Raw genomic sequence first — 17,500 nt, 5'->3', positions numbered from 1 at the left:
AGCCCACCTCAGCCCCTATCTCTGTACATGGAGCAGTGCATGCCCAGCTCCAGAGCCAACCTCAGCCCCTATCTCTATACATGGAGCAGTGCATGCCCAGCCACAGAGCCCACCTCAGCCCCTATCTCTGTACATGGAGCAGTGCATGCTTGGTCCCAGAGCCCACCTCAGCCCCTATCTCTATACATGGAGCAGTGCATGCCCAGCCACAGAGCCCACCTCAGCCCCTATCTCTATACATAGAGCAGTACATGCCGGGCCACAGAGCCCACCTCAGCCCCTATCTCTGTACATGGAGCAGTGCATGCCTGGTCCCATAGCCCACCTCAACCCCTATCTCTGTACATGGAGCAGTGCATGCCCGGCCACAGAGCCCACCTCAGCCCCTATCTCTATACATGGAGCAGTACATGCCGGGCCCCAGAGCCCACCTCAGCCCCTATCTCTATACATGGAGCAGTGTATGCCCGGCCACAGAGCCCACCTCAACCCCTATCTCTGTACATAGAGCAGTGCATGCCCGGCCACAGAGCCCACCTCAGCCCCTATCTCTATACATGGAGCAGTACATGCCTGGCCACAGAGCCCACCTCAGCCCCTATCTCTGTACATGGAGCAGTACATGCCCAGCCACAGAGCCCACCTCAGCCCCTATCTCTATACATGGAGCAGTGCATGCCCAGCCACAGAGCCCACCTCAGCCCCTATCTCTATACATGGAGCAGTGCATGCCGGGCCCCAGAGCCCACCTCAGCCCCTAATCTCTGTACATGGAGAAGTACATGCCTGGCCAAAGAGCTCACCTCAGCCCCTATCTCTGTACATGGAGCAGTACATGCCGGGCCACAGAGCCCACCTCAGCCCCTATCTCTGTACATGGAGCAGTACATGCCGGGCCCCAGAGCCCACCTCAGTCCCTATCTCTATACATGGAGCAGTACATGCCCGGCCACAGAGCCCACCTCAGCCCCTATCTCTATACATGGAGCACTGCATGCCCGACTACAGAGCCCACCTCAGCCCCTATCTCTATACATGGAGCAGTACATGCCCAGCCACAGAGCCCACCTCAGCCCCTATCTCTATACATGTAGCAGTACATGCCTGGCCCCAGAGCCCACCTCAGCCCCTATCTCTGTACATGGAGCAGTACATGCCTGGCCCCAGAGCCCACCTCAGCCCCTATCTCTGTACATGGAGCAGTACATGCCGGGCCCCAGAGCCCACCTCATCCCCTATCTCTGTACATGGAGCAGTACATGGCCGGCCACAGAGCCCACCTCAGCCCCTATCTCTATACATGGAGCAGTACATGCCCGGCCACAGAGTCCACCTCAGTCCCTATCTCTATACATGGAGCAGTACATGCCCGGCCACAGAGCCCACCTCAGCCCCTATCTCTATAAATGGAGCAGTACATGCCGGGCCACAGAGCCCACCTCAGCCCCTATCTCTATACATGGAGCAGTGCATGCCGGGCCCCAGAGCCCACCTCAGCCCCTATCTCTATACATGGAGCAGTGCATGCTGGGCCCCAGAGCCCACCTCAGCCCCTATCTCTATACATGGAGCAGTGCATGCCGGGCCCCAGAGCCCACCTCAGCCCCTATCTCTATACATGGAGCAGTGCATGCCCGGCCACAGAGCCCACCTCAGCCCCTATCTCTATACATGGAGCAGTGCATGCCGGGCCCCAGAGCCCACCTCAGCCCCTATCTCTATACATGGAGCAGTGCATGCCCGACTACAGAGCCCACCTCAGCCCCTATCTCTATACATGGAGCAGTACATGCCCGGCCACAGAGCCCACCTCAGCCCCTATCTCTGTACATGGAGCAGTACATGCCCGGCCACAGAGCCCACCTCAGCTCCTATCTCTGTACATGGAGCAGTGCATGCCGGGCCCCAGAGCCCACCTCAGCCCCTATCTCTATACATGGAGCAGTGCATGCCCGGCCACAGAGCCCATCTCAGCTCCTATCTCTGTACATGGAGCAGTGCATGCCGGGCCCCAGAGCCCACCTCAGCCCGTATCCCTATACATGGAGCAGTGCATGCCCGGCCACAGAGCCCACCTCAGCCCCTATCTCTATACATGGAGCAGTGCATGCCGGGCCCCAGAGCCCACCTCAGCCCCTATCTCTATACATGGAGCAGTACATGCCCGGCCACAGAGCCCACCTCAGCCCCTATCTCTGTACATGGAGCAGTACATGCCCGGCCACAGAGCCCACCTCAGCTCCTATCTCTGTACATGGAGCAGTGCATGCCGGGCTCCAGAGCCCACCTCAGCCCCTATCTCTATACATGGAGCAGTGCATGCCCGGCCACAGAGCCCACCTCAGCTCCTATCTCTGTACATGGAGCAGTGCATGCCGGGCCCCAGAGCCCACCTCAGCCCCTATCTCTGTACATGGAGCAGTACATGCCCGGCCACAGAGCCCACCTCAGCTCCTATCTCTGTACATGGAGCAGTGCATGCAGGGCCCCAGAGCCCACCTCAGCCCCTATCTCTGTACATGGAGCAGTACATGCCCAGCCCCAGAGCCCACCTCAGCCCCTATCTCTGTACATGGAGCAGTGTATGCCCGGCCACAGAGCCCACATCAGCCCCTATCTCTGTACATGGAGCAGTACATGCCCGGCCCCAGAGCCCACCTCAGCCCCTATCTCTATACATGGAGCAGTGTATGCCCGGCCACAGAGCCCACCTCAGCCCCTATCTCTGTACATGGAGCAGTACATGCCCGGCCACAGAGCCCACCTCAGCCCCTATCTCTATACATGGAGCAGTGCATGCCCAGCCACAGAGCCCACCTCAGCCCCTATCTCTATACATGGAGCAGTACATGCAGGGCCACGGAGCCCACCTCAGCCCCTATCTCTGTACATGGAGCAGTACATGCTGGGCCACAGAGCCCACCTCAGCCCCTATCTCTGTACATGGAGCAGTGCATGCCGGGCCACAGAGCCCACCTCAGCCCCTATCTCTGTACATGGAGCAGTGCATGCCCGGCCACAGAGCCCACCTCAGCTCCTATCTCTATACATGGAGCAGTGCATGCCGGGCCACAGAGCCCACCTCAGCCCCTATCTCTATACATGGAGCAGTGCATGCCGGGCCCCAGAGCCCACCTCAGCCCCTATCTCTATACATGGAGCAGTGCATGCCCGACTACAGAGCCCACCTCAGCCCCTATCTCTATACATGGAGCAGTAGATGCCCAGCCACAGAGCCCACCTCAGCCTCTATCCCTATACATGGAGCAGTACATGCCTGGCCCCAGAGCCCACCTCAGCCCCTATCTCTGTACATGGAGCAGTACATGCCTGGCCCCAGAGCCCACCTCAGCCCCTATCTCTGTACATGGAGCAGTACATGCCGGGCCCCAGAGCCCACCTCATCCCCTATCTCTGTACATGGAGCAGTACATGCCCGGCCACAGAGCCCACCTCAGCCCCTATCTCTATACATGGAGCAGTACATGCCCGGCCACAGAGTCCACCTCAGTCCCTATCTCTATACATGGAGCAGTACATGCCCGGCCACAGAGCCCACCTCAGCCCCTATCTCTATACATGGAGCAGTGCATGCCCGACTTCAGAGCCCACCTCAGCCCCTATCTCTATACATGGAGCAGTACATGCCGGGCCACAGAGCCCACCTCAGCCCCTATCTCTGTACATGGAGCAGTACATGCCGGGCCACAGAGCCCACCTCAGCCCCTATCTCTATACATGGAGCAGTGCATGCCGGGCCCCAGAGCCCACCTCAGCCCCTATCTCTATACATGGAGCAGTGCATGCCGGGCCCCAAAGCCCACCTCAGCCCCTATCTCTATACATGGAGCAGTGCATGCCCGGCCACAGAGCCCACCTCAGCCCCCAACTCTATACATGGAGCAGTGCATGCCGGGCCCCAGAGCCCACCTCAGCCCCTATCTCTGTACATGGAGCAGTACATGCCCAGCCACAGAGCCCACCTCAGCTCCTATCTCTGTACATGGAGCAGTGCATGCTGGGCCCCAGAGCCCACCTCAGCCCCTATCTCTATACATGGAGCAGTGCATGCCCGGCCACAGAGCCCACCTCAGCTCCTATCTCTGTACATGGAGCAGTGCATGCCGGGCCCCAGAGCCCACCTCAGCCCCTATCTCTATACATGGAACAGTGCAGGCCGGGCCCCAGAGCCCACCTCAGCCCCTATCTCTATACATGGAGCAGTGCATGCCCGACTATAGAGCCCACCTCAGCCCCTATCTCTATACATGGAGCAGTACATGCCCGGCCACAGAGCCCACCTCAGCCCCTATCTCTGTACATGGAGCAGTACATGCCCGGCCACAGAGCCCACCTCAGCCCCTATCTCTGTACATGGAGCAGTGCATGCCTGGTCCCAGAGCCCTCCTCAGCCCCTATCTCTGTACATGGAGCAGTACATGCCCGGCCACAGAGCCCACCTCAGCCCCTATCTCTATACATGGAGCAGTGCATGCCCGACTACAGAGCTCACCTCAGCCCCTATCTCTATACATGGAGCAGTACATGCCTGGCCCCAGAGCCCACCTCAGCCCCTATCTCTGTACATGGAGCAGTACATGCCTGGCCCCAGAGCCCACCTCAGCCCCTATCTCTGTACATGGAGCAGTACATGCCCGGCCACAGAGCCCACCTCAGCCCCTATCTCTATACATGGAGCAGTACATGCCCGGCCACAGAGCCCACCTCAGCCCCTATCTCTATACATGGAGCAGTACATGCCCGGCCACAGAGCCCACCTCAGCCCCTATCTCTGTACATGGAGCAGTACATGCCCGGCAACAGAGCCCACCTCAGCCCCTATCTCTATACATGGAGCAGTACATGCCCGGCCACAGAGCCCACCTCAGCCCCTATCTCCATACATGGAGCAGTACATGCCCGGCCCCAGAGCCCACCTCAGCCCCTATCTCTGTACATGGAGCAGTACATGCCCGGCAACAGAGCCCACCTCAGCCCCTATCTCTGTACATGGAGCAGTACATGCCCGGCCACAGAGCCCACCTCAGCCCCTATCTCTATACATGGAGCAGTGCATGCCCAGCCACAGAGCCCACCTCAGCCCCTATCTCTATACATGGAGCAGTACATGCAGGGCCACAGAGCCCACCTCAGCCCCTATCTCTGTACATGGAGCAGTACATGCTGGGCCACAGAGCCCACCTCAGCCCCTATCTCTGTACATGGAGCAGTGCATGCCGGGCCACAGAGCCCACCTCAGCCCCTATCTCTGTACATGGAGCAGTGCATGCCCGGCCACAGAGCCCACCTCAGCTCCTATCTCTATACATGGAGCAGTGCATGCCGGGCCACAGAGCCCACCTCAGCCCCTATCTCTATACATGGAGCAGTGCATGCCGGGCCCCAGAGCCCACCTCAGCCCCTATCTCTATACATGGAGCAGTGCATGCCCGACTACAGAGCCCACCTCAGCCCCTATCTCTATACATGGAGCAGTAGATGCCCAGCCACAGAGCCCACCTCAGCCTCTATCCCTATACATGGAGCAGTACATGCCTGGCCCCAGAGCCCACCTCAGCCCCTATCTCTGTACATGGAGCAGTACATGCCTGGCCCCAGAGCCCACCTCAGCCCCTATCTCTGTACATGGAGCAGTACATGCCGGGCCCCAGAGCCCACCTCATCCCCTATCTCTGTACATGGAGCAGTACATGCCCGGCCACAGAGCCCACCTTCACCCCTATCTCTATACATGGAGCAGTACATGCCCGGCCACAGAGTCCACCTCAGTCCCTATCTCTATACATGGAGCAGTACATGCCCGGCCACAGAGCCCACCTCAGCCCCTATCTCTATACATGGAGCAGTGCATGCCCGACTTCAGAGCCCACCTCAGCCCCTATCTCTATACATGGAGCAGTACATGCCGGGCCACAGAGCCCACCTCAGCCCCTATCTCTGTACATGGAGCAGTACATGCCGGGCCACAGAGCCCACCTCAGCCCCTATCTCTATACATGGAGCAGTGCATGCCGGGCCCCAAAGCCCACCTCAGCCCCTATCTCTATACATGGAGCAGTGCATGCCCGGCCACAGAGCCCACCTCAGCCCCCAACTCTATACATGGAGCAGTGCATGCCGGGCCCCAGAGCCCACCTCAGCCCCTATCTCTGTACATGGAGCAGTACATGCCCAGCCACAGAGCCCACCTCAGCCCCTATCTCTGTACATGGAGCAGTGCATGCCGGGCCCCAGAGCCCACCTCAGCCCCTATCTCTATACATGGAGCAGTGCATGCCCGGCCACAGAGCCCACCTCAGCTCCTATCTCTGTACATGGAGCAGTGCATGCCGGGCCCCAGAGCCCACCTCAGCCCCTATCTCTATACATGGAACAGTGCAGGCCGGTCCCCAGAGCCCACCTCAGCCCCTATCTCTATACATGGAGCAGTGCATGCCCGACTATAGAGCCCACCTCAGCCCCTATCTCTATACATGGAGCAGTACATGCCCGGCCACAGAGCCCACCTCAGCCCCTATCTCTGTACATGGAGCAGTACATGCCCGGCCACAGAGCCCACCTCAGCCCCTATCTCTGTACATGGAGCAGTGCATGCCTGGTCCCAGAGCCCTCCTCAGCCCCTATCTCTGTACATGGAGCAGTACATGCCCGGCCACAGAGCCCACCTCAGCCCCTATCTCTATACATGGAGCAGTGCATGCCCGACTACAGAGCTCACCTCAGCCCCTATCTCTATACATGGAGCAGTACATGCCTGGCCCCAGAGCCCACCTCAGCCCCTATCTCTGTACATGGAGCAGTACATGCCTGGCCCCAGAGCCCACCTCAGCCCCTATCTCTGTACATGGAGCAGTACATGCCCGGCCACAGAGCCCACCTCAGCCCCTATCTCTATACATGGAGCAGTACATGCCCGGCCACAGAGCCCACCTCAGCCCCTATCTCTATACATGGAGCAGTACATGCCCGGCCACAGAGCCCACCTCAGCCCCTATCTCTGTACATGGAGCAGTACATGCCCGGCAACAGAGCCCACCTCAGCCCCTATCTCTATACATGGAGCAGTACATGCCCGGCCACAGAGCCCACCTCAGCCCCTATCTCTATACATGGAGCAGTACATGCCCGGCCCCAGAGCCCACCTCAGCCCCTATCTCTGTACATGGAGCAGTACATGCCCGGCAACAGAGCCCACCTCAGCCCCTATCTCTGTACATGGAGCAGTACATGCCCGGCCACAGAGCCCACCTCAGCCCCTATCTCTCTACATGGAGCAGTACATGCCCGGCCACAGAGCCCACCTCAGCCCCTATCTCTGTACATGGAGCAGTACATGCCCGGCCACAGAGCCCACCTCAGCCCCTATCTCTATACATGGAGCAGTACATGCCCGGCCACAGAGCCCACCTCAGCCCCTATCTCTATACATGGAGCAGTACATGCCCGGCCACAGAGCCCACCTCAGCCCCTATCTCTGTACATGGAGCAGTACATGCCCGGCAACAGAGCCCACCTCAGCCCCTATCTCTATACATGGAGCAGTACATGCCCGGCCACAGAGCCCACCTCAGCCCCTATCTCCATACATGGAGCAGTACATGCCCGGCCCCAGAGCCCACCTCAGCCCCTATCTCTGTACATGGAGCAGTACATGCCCGGCAACAGAGCCCACCTCAGCCCCTATCTCTGTACATGGAGCAGTACATGCCCGGCCACAGAGCCCACCTCAGCCCCTATCTCTATACATGGAGCAGTGCATGCCCAGCCACAGAGCCCACCTCAGCCCCTATCTCTATACATGGAGCAGTACATGCAGGGCCACAGAGCCCACCTCAGCCCCTATCTCTGTACATGGAGCAGTACATGCTGGGCCACAGAGCCCACCTCAGCCCCTATCTCTGTACATGGAGCAGTGCATGCCGGGCCACAGAGCCCACCTCAGCCCCTATCTCTGTACATGGAGCAGTGCATGCCCGGCCACAGAGCCCACCTCAGCTCCTATCTCTATACATGGAGCAGTGCATGCCGGGCCACAGAGCCCACCTCAGCCCCTATCTCTATACATGGAGCAGTGCATGCCGGGCCCCAGAGCCCACCTCAGCCCCTATCTCTATACATGGAGCAGTGCATGCCCGACTACAGAGCCCACCTCAGCCCCTATCTCTATACATGGAGCAGTAGATGCCCAGCCACAGAGCCCACCTCAGCCTCTATCCCTATACATGGAGCAGTACATGCCGGGCCCCAGAGCCCACCTCATCCCCTATCTCTGGACATGGAGCAGTACATGCCCGGCCACAGAGCCCACCTCAGCCCCTATCTCTATACATGGAGCAGTACATGCCCGGCCACAGAGTCCACCTCAGTCCCTATCTCTATACATGGAGCAGTACATGCCCGGCCACAGAGCCCACCTCAGCCCCTATCTCTATACATGGAGCAGTGCATGCCCGACTTCAGAGCCCACCTCAGCCCCTATCTCTATACATGGAGCAGTACATGCCGGGCCACAGAGCCCACCTCAGCCCCTATCTCTGTACATGGAGCAGTACATGCCGGGCCACAGAGCCCACCTCAGCCCCTATCTCTATACATGGAGCAGTGCATGCCGGGCCCCAGAGCCCACCTCAGCCCCTATCTCTATACATGGAGCAGTGCATGCCGGGCCCCAAAGCCCACCTCAGCCCCTATCTCTATACATGGAGCAGTGCATGCCCGGCCACAGAGCCCACCTCAGCCCCCAACTCTATACATGGAGCAGTGCATGCCGGGCCCCAGAGCCCACCTCAGCCCCTATCTCTGTACATGGAGCAGTACATGCCCAGCCACAGAGCCCACCTCAGCTCCTATCTCTGTACATGGAGCAGTGCATGCCGGGCCCCAGAGCCCACCTCAGCCCCTATCTCTATACATGGAGCAGTGCATGCCCGGCCACAGAGCCCACCTCAGCTCCTATCTCTGTACATGGAGCAGTGCATGCCGGGCCCCAGAGCCCACCTCAGCCCCTATCTCTATACATGGAACAGTGCAGGCCGGGCCCCAGAGCCCACCTCAGCCCCTATCTCTATACATGGAGCAGTGCATGCCCGACTATAGAGCCCACCTCAGCCCCTATCTCTATACATGGAGCAGTACATGCCCGGCCACAGAGCCCACCTCAGCCCCTATCTCTGTACATGGAGCAGTACATGCCCGGCCACAGAGCCCACCTCAGCCCCTATCTCTGTACATGGAGCAGTGCATGCCTGGTCCCAGAGCCCTCCTCAGCCCCTATCTCTGTACATGGAGCAGTACATGCCCGGCCACAGAGCCCACCTCAGCCCCTATCTCTATACATGGAGCAGTGCATGCCCGACTACAGAGCTCACCTCAGCCCCTATCTCTATACATGGAGCAGTACATGCCTGGCCCCAGAGCCCACCTCAGCCCCTATCTCTGTACATGGAGCAGTACATGCCTGGCCCCAGAGCCCACCTCAGCCCCTATCTCTGTACATGGAGCAGTACATGCCCGGCCACAGAGCCCACCTCAGCCCCTATCTCTATACATGGAGCAGTACATGCCCGGCCACAGAGCCCACCTCAGCCCCTATCTCTATACATGGAGCAGTACATGCCCGGCCACAGAGCCCACCTCAGCCCCTATCTCTGTACATGGAGCAGTACATGCCCGGCAACAGAGCCCACCTCAGCCCCTATCTCTATACATGGAGCAGTACATGCCCGGCCACAGAGCCCACCTCAGCCCCTATCTCTATACATGGAGCAGTACATGCCCGGCCCCAGAGCCCACCTCAGCCCCTATCTCTGTACATGGAGCAGTACATGCCCGGCAACAGAGCCCACCTCAGCCCCTATCTCTGTACATGGAGCAGTACATGCCCGGCCACAGAGCCCACCTCAGCCCCTATCTCTCTACATGGAGCAGTACATGCCCGGCCACAGAGCCCACCTCAGCCCCTATCTCTATACATGGAGCAGTACATGCCCGGCCACAGAGCCCACCTCAGCCCCTATCTCTATACATGGAGCAGTACATGCCCGGCCACAGAGCCCACCTCAGCCCCTATCTCTATACATGGAGCAGTACATGCCCGGCCACAGAGCCCACCTCAGCCCCTATCTCTATACATGGAGCAGTGCATGCCGGGCCCCAGAGCCCACCTCAGCCCCTATCTCTATACATGGAGCAGTACATGCCTGGCCCCAGAGCCCACCTCAGCCCCTATCTCTATACATGGAGCAGTGTATGCCCGACCACAGAGCCCACCTCAGCCCCTATCTCTGTACATGGAGCAGTACATGCCGGGCCACAGAGCCCACCTCAGCCCCTATCTCTATACATGGAGCAGTACATGCCCGGCCACAGAGCCCACCTCAGCCCCTATCTCTATACATGGAGCAGTACATGCCCGGCCACAGAGCCCACCTCAGCCCCTATCTCTATACATGGAGCAGTACATGCCCGGCCACAGAGCCCACCTCAGCCCCTATCTCTATACATGGAGCAGTGCATGCCGGGCCCCAGAGCCCACCTCAGCCCCTATCTCTATACATGGAGCAGTGTATGCCCGACCACAGAGCCCACCTCAGCCCCTATCTCTGTACATGGAGCAGTACATGCCGGGCCACAGAGCCCACCTCAGCCCCTATCTCTATACATGGAGCAGTACATGCCGGGCCCCAGAGCCCACCTCAGCCCCTATCTCTATACATGGAGCAGTGCATGCCCGGCCACAGAGCCCACCTCAGCCCCCAACTCTATACATGGAGCAGTGCATGCCGGGCCCCAGAGCCCACCTCAGCCCCTATCTCTGTACATGGAGCAGTACATGCCCGGCAACAGAGCCCACCTCAGCCCCTATCTCTATACATGGAGCAGTACATGCCGGGCCCCAGAGCCCACCTCAGCCCCTATCTCTATACATGGAGCAGTACATGCCTGGCCCCAGAGCCCACCTCAGCCTCTATCTCTGTACATGGAGCAGTGCGGTGCTGGCCCCAGAGCCCACCTCAGCCCCTATCTCTGTACATGGAGCAGTACATGCCCGGCCACAGAGCCCACCTCAGCCCCTATCTCTGTACATGGAGCAGTACATGCCCGGCCACAGAGCCCACCTCAGCCCCTATCTCTGTACATGGAGCAGTACATGCCCGGCCACAGAGCCCACCTCAGCCCCTATCTCTATACATGGAGCAGTGTATGCCCGGCCACAGAGCCCACCTCAGCCTTTATCTCTGTACATGGAGCAGTACATGCCGGGCCACAGAGCCCACCTCAGCCCCTATCTCTGTACATGGAGCAGTACATGCCCGGCCACAGAGCCCACCTCAGCCTCTATCTCTGTACATGGAGCAGTACATGCCGGGCCACAGAGCCCACCTCAGCCCCTATCTCTGTACATGGAGCAGTACATGCCCGGCCACAGAGCCCACCTCAGCCCCTATCTCTGTACATGGAGCAGTACATGCCCGGCCACAGAGCCCACCTCAGCCTCTATCTCTGTACATGGAGCAGTACATGCCCGGGCCACAGAGCCCACCTCAGCCCCTATCTCTATACATGGAGCAGTACATGCCCGGCCACAGAGCCCACCTCAGCCCCTATCTCTGTACATGGAGCAGTACATGCCTGGCCCCAGAGCCCACCTCAGCCCCTATCTCTATACATGGAGCAGTACATGCCCGGGCCACAGAGCCCACCTCAGCCCCTATCTCTGTACATGGAGCAGTACATGCCCGGCAACAGAGCCCACCTCAGCCCCTATCTCTGTACATGGAGCAGTGCATGCCCGGCCACAGAGCCCACCTCAGCCCCTATCTCTGTACATGGAGCAGTGCGGTGCTGGCCACAGAGCCCACCTCAGCCCCTATCTCTATACATGGAGCAGTACATGCCCAGCCACAGAGCCCACCTCAGCCACTATCTCTGTACATGGAGCAGTGCATGCAGGGCCACAGAGCCCACCTCAGCCCCTATCTCTATACATGGAGCAGTGCATGCCGGGCCCCAGAGCCCACCTCAGCCCCTATCTCTATACATGGAGCAGTGCATGCCGGGCCCCAGAGCCCACCTCAGCCCCTATCTCTATACATGGAGCAGTACATGCCCGGCCACAGAGCCCACCTCAGCCCCTATCTCTATACATGGAGCAGTGTAAGCCCGACCACAGAGCCCACCTCAGCCCCTATCTCTGTACATGGAGCAGTACATGCCGGGCCACAGAGCCCACCTCAGCCCCTATCTCTATACATGGAGCAGTACATGCCCAGCCACAGAGCCCACCTCAGATCCTATCTCTGTACATGGAGCAGTGCATGCCGGGCCCCAGAGCCCACCTCAGCCCCTATCTCTGTACATGGAGCAGTACATGCCCAGCCACAGAGCCCACCTCAGCTCCTATCTCTGTACATGGAGCAGTGCATGCGGGGCCCCAGAGCCCACCTCAGCCCCTATCTCTATACATGGAGCAGTGCATGCCCGGCCACAGAGCCCACCTCAGCTCCTATCTCTGTACATGGAGCAGTGCATGCCGGACCCCAGAGCCCACCTCAGCCCCTATCTCTATACATGGAACAGTGCAGGCCGGGCCCCAGAGCCCACCTCAGCCCCTATCTCTATACATGGAGCAGTGCATGCCCGACTACAGAGCCCACCTCAGCCCCTATCTCTATACATGGAGCAGTACATGCCCGGCCACAGAGCCCACCTCAGCCCCTATCTCTGTACATGGAGCAGTACATGCCCGGCCACAGAGCCCACCTCAGCTCCTATCTCTGTACATGGAGCAGTGCATGCCTGGTCCCAGAGCCCACCTCAGCCCCTATCTCTGTACATGGAGCAGTACATGCCCGGCCACAGAGCCCACCTCAGCCCCTATCTCTATACATGGAGCAGTGCATGCCCGACTACAGAGCTCACCTCAGCCCCTATCTCTATACATGGAGCAGTACATGCCTGGCCCCAGAGCCCACCTCAGCCCCTATCTCTGTACATGGAGCAGTACATGCCTGGCCCCAGAGCCCACCTCAGCCCCTATCTCTGTACATGGAGCAGTACATGCCCGGCAACAGAGCCCACCTCAGCCCCTATCTCTATACATGGAGCAGTACATGCCCGGCCACAGAGCCCACCTCAGCCCCTATCTCTATACATGGAGCAGTACACGCCCGGCCACAGAGCCCACCTCAGCCCCTATCTCTGTACATGGAGCAGTACATGCCCGGCAACAGAGCCCACCTCAGCCCCTATCTCTATACATGGAGCAGTACATGCCCGGCCACAGAGCCCACCTCAGCCCCTATGTCTATACATGGAGCAGTACATGCCCGGCCCCAGAGCCCACCTCAGCCCCTATCTCTGTACATGGAGCAGTACATGCCCGGCAACAGAGCCCACCTCAGCCCCTATCTCTGTACATGGAGCAGTACATGCCCGGCCACAGAGCCCACCTCAGCCCCTATCTCTATACATGGAGCAGTACATGCCTGGCCACAGAGCCCACCTCAGCCCCTATCTCTATACATGGAGCAGTACATGCCCGGCCACAGAGCCCACCTCAGCCCCTATCTCTATACATGGAGCAGTACATGCCCGGCCACAGAGCCCACCTCAGCCCCTATCTCTATACATGGAGCAGTACATGCCCGGCCACAGAGCCCACCTCAGCCCCTATCTCTATACATGGAGCAGTGCATGCCGGGCCCCAGAGCCCACCTCAGCCCCTATCTCTATACATGGAGCAGTACATGCCGGGCCCCAGAGCCCACCTCAGCCACTATCTCTGTACATGGAGCAGTGCATGCCGGGCCCCAGAGCCCACCTCAGCCACTATCTCTGTACATGGAGCAGTACATGCCCGGCCAAAGAGCCCAATCGGCCCCTATCTCTATACATGGAGCAGTACATGCCGGGCCACAGAGCCCACCTCAGCCCCTATCTCTGTACATGGAGCAGTGCGGTGCTGGCCACAGAGCCCACCTCAGCCCCTATCTCTATACATGGAGCAGTACATGCCCAGCCACAGAGCCCACCTCAGCCCCTATCTCTGTACATGGAGCAGTACATGCCGGGCCCCAGAGCCCACCTCAGCCACTATCTCTGTACATGGAGCAGTGCATGCCGGGCCAAAGAGCCCACCTCAGCCCCTATCTCTATACATGGAGCAGTACATGCCGGGCCACAGAGCCCACCTCAGCCCCTATCTCTGTACATGGAGCAATGCGGTGCTGGCCACAGAGCCCACCTCAGCCACTATCTCTGTACATGGAGCAGTGCATGCCGGGCCCCAGAGCCCACCTCAGCCATTATCTCTGTACATGGAGCAGTACATGCCCGGCCAAAGAGCCCACCTCAGCCCCTATCTCTATACATGGAGCAGTACATGCCGGGCCACAGAGCCCACCTCAGCCCCTATCTCTGTACATGGAGCAGTGCGGTGCTGGCCACAGAGCCCACCTCAGCCCCTATCTCTATACATGGAGCAGTACATGCCCAGCCACAGAGCCCACCTCAGCCCCTATCTCTGTACATGGAGCAGTACATGCCGGGCCCCAGAGCCCACCTCAGCCACTATCTCTGTACATGGAGCAGTGCATGCCGGGCCCCAGAGCCCACCTCAGCCACTATCTCTGTACATGGAGCAGTACATGCCCGGCCAAAGAGCGCACCTCAGCCCCTATCTCTATACATGGAGCAGTACATGCCGGGCCACAGAGCCCACCTCAGCCCCTATCTCTGTACATGGAGCAGTGCGGTGCTGGCCACAGAGCCCACCTCAGCCACTATCTCTGTACATGGAGCAGTGCATGCCGGGCCCCAGAGCCCACCTCAGCCATTATCTCTGTACATGGAGCAGTACATGCCCGGCCAAAGAGCCCACCTCAGCCCCTATCTCTATACATGGAGCAGTACATGCCGGGCCACAGAGCCCACCTCAGCCCCTATCTCTATACATGGAGCAGTACATGCCCAGCCACAGAGCCCACCTCAGCCCCTATCTCTATACATGGAACAGTGCAGGCCGGGCCCCAGAGCCCACCTCAGCCCCTATCTCTATACATGGAGCAGTGCATGCCCGACTATAGATCCCACCTCAGCCCCTATCTCTATACATGGAGCAGTACATGCCCGGCCACAGAGCCCACCTCAGCCCCTATCTCTGTACATGGAGCAGTACATGCCTGGCCACAGAGCCCACCTCAGCTCCTATCTCTGTACATGGAGCAGTGCATGCCTGGTCCCAGAGCCCTCCTCAGCCCCTATCTCTGTACATGGAGCAGTACATGCCCGGCCACAGAGCCCACCTCAGCCCCTATCTCTATACATGGAGCAGTGCATGCCCGACTACAGAGCTCACCTCAGCCCCTATCTCTATACATGGAGCAGTACATGCCTGGCCCCAGAGCCCACCTCAGCCCCTATCTCTGTACATGGAGCAGTACATGCCTGGCCCCAGAGCCCACCGCAGCCCCTATCTCTGTACATGGAGCAGTACATGCCCGGCCACAGAGCCCACCTCAGCCCCTATCTCTATACATGGAGCAGTACATGCCCGGCCACAGAGCCCACCTCAGCCCCTATCTCTATACATGGAGCAGTACATGCCCGGCCACAGAGCCCACCTCAGCCCCTATCTCTGTACATGGAGCAGTACATGCCCGGCAACAGAGCCCACCTCAGCCCCTATCTCTATACATGGAGCAGTACATGCCCGGCCACAGAGCCCACCTCAGCCCCTATCTCTATACATGGAGCAGTACATGCCCGGCCCCAGAGCCCACCTCAGCCCCTATCTCTGTACATGGAGCAGTACATGCCCGGCAACAGAGCCCACCTCAGCCCCTATCTCTGTACATGGAGCAGTACATGCCCGGCCACAGAGCCCACCTCAGCCCCTATCTCTCTACATGGAGCAGTACATGCCCGGCCACAGAGCCCACCTCAGCCCCTATCTCTATACATGGAGCAGTACATGCCCGGCCACAGAGCCCACCTCAGCCCCTATCTCTATACATGGAGCAGTGCATGCCGGGCCCCAGAGCCCACCTCAGCCCCTATCTCTATACATGGAGCAGTACATGCCTGGCCCCAGAGCCCACCTCAGCCCCTATCTCTATACATGGAGCAGTGCATGCCCAACCACAGAGCCCACCTCAGCCCCTATCTCTGTACATGGAGCAGTACATGCCGGGCCACAGAGCCCACCTCAGCCCCTATCTCTATACATGGAGCAGTACATGCCCGGCCACAGAGCCCACCTCAGCCCCTATCTCTATACATGGAGCAGTACATGCCCGGCCACAGAGCCCACCTCAGCCCCTTTTTCTATACATGGAGCAGTACATGCCCGGCCACAGAGCCCACCTCAGCCCCTATCTCTATACATGGAGCAGTGCATGCCGGGCCCCAGAGCCAACCTCAGCCCCTATCTCTATACATGGAGCAGTACATGCCTGGCCCCAGAGCCCACCTCAGCCCCTATCTCTATACATGGAGCAGTGTATGCCCGACCACAGAGCCCACCTCAGCCCCTATCTCTGTACATGGAGCAGTACATGCCGGGCCACAGAGCCCACCTCAGCCCCTATCTCTATACATGGAGCAGTACATGCCGGGCCCCAGAGCCCACCTCAGCCCCTATCTCTATACATGGAGCAGTACATGCCGGGCCCCAGAGCCCACCTCAGCCCCTATCTCTATACATGGAGCAGTACATGCCTGGCCCCAGAGCCCACCTCAGCCTCTATCTCTGTACATGGAGCAGTGCGGTGCTGGCCCCAGAGCCCACCTCAGCCCCTATCTCTGTACATGGAGCAGTACATGCCCGGCCACAGAGCCCACCTCAGCCCCTATCTCTGTACATGGAGCAGTACATGCCCGGCCACAGAGCCCACCTCAGCCCCTATCTCTGTACATGGAGCAGTACATGCCCGGCCACAGAGCCCACCTCAGCCCCTATCTCTATACATGGAGCAGTGTATGCCCGGCCACAGAGCCCACCTCAGCCTTTATCTCTGTACATGGAGCAGTACATGCCGGGCCACAGAGCCCACCTCAGCCCCTATCTCTGTACATGGAGCAGTACATGCCCGGCCACAGAGCCCACCTCAGCCTCTATCTCTGTACATGGAGCAGTACATGCCGGGCCACAGAGCCCACCTCAGCCCCTATCTCTGTACATGGAGCAGTACATGCCCGGCCACAGAGCCCACCTCAGCCCCTATCTCTGTACATGGAGCAGTACATGCCGGGCCACAGAGCCCACCTCAGCCCCTATCTCTGTACATGGAGCAGTACATGCCCGGCCACAGAGCCCACCTCAGCCCCTATCTCTGTACATGGAGCAGTACATGCCCGGCCACAGAGCCCACCTCAGCCTCTATCTCTGTACATGGAGCAGTACATGCACGGGCCACAGAGCCCACCTCAGCCCCTATCTCTATACATGGAGCAGTACATGCCCGGCCACAGAGCCCAC

This window comes from Dendrobates tinctorius, unplaced genomic scaffold, assembly GCF_039654945.1.
Source record: "Dendrobates tinctorius isolate UK_male_01 unplaced genomic scaffold, ASM3965494v1 ptg000029l, whole genome shotgun sequence".
Taxonomy (NCBI): Eukaryota; Metazoa; Chordata; class Amphibia; order Anura; family Dendrobatidae; genus Dendrobates; species Dendrobates tinctorius.
Note: the sequence above shows the minus strand (reverse complement) of the source record.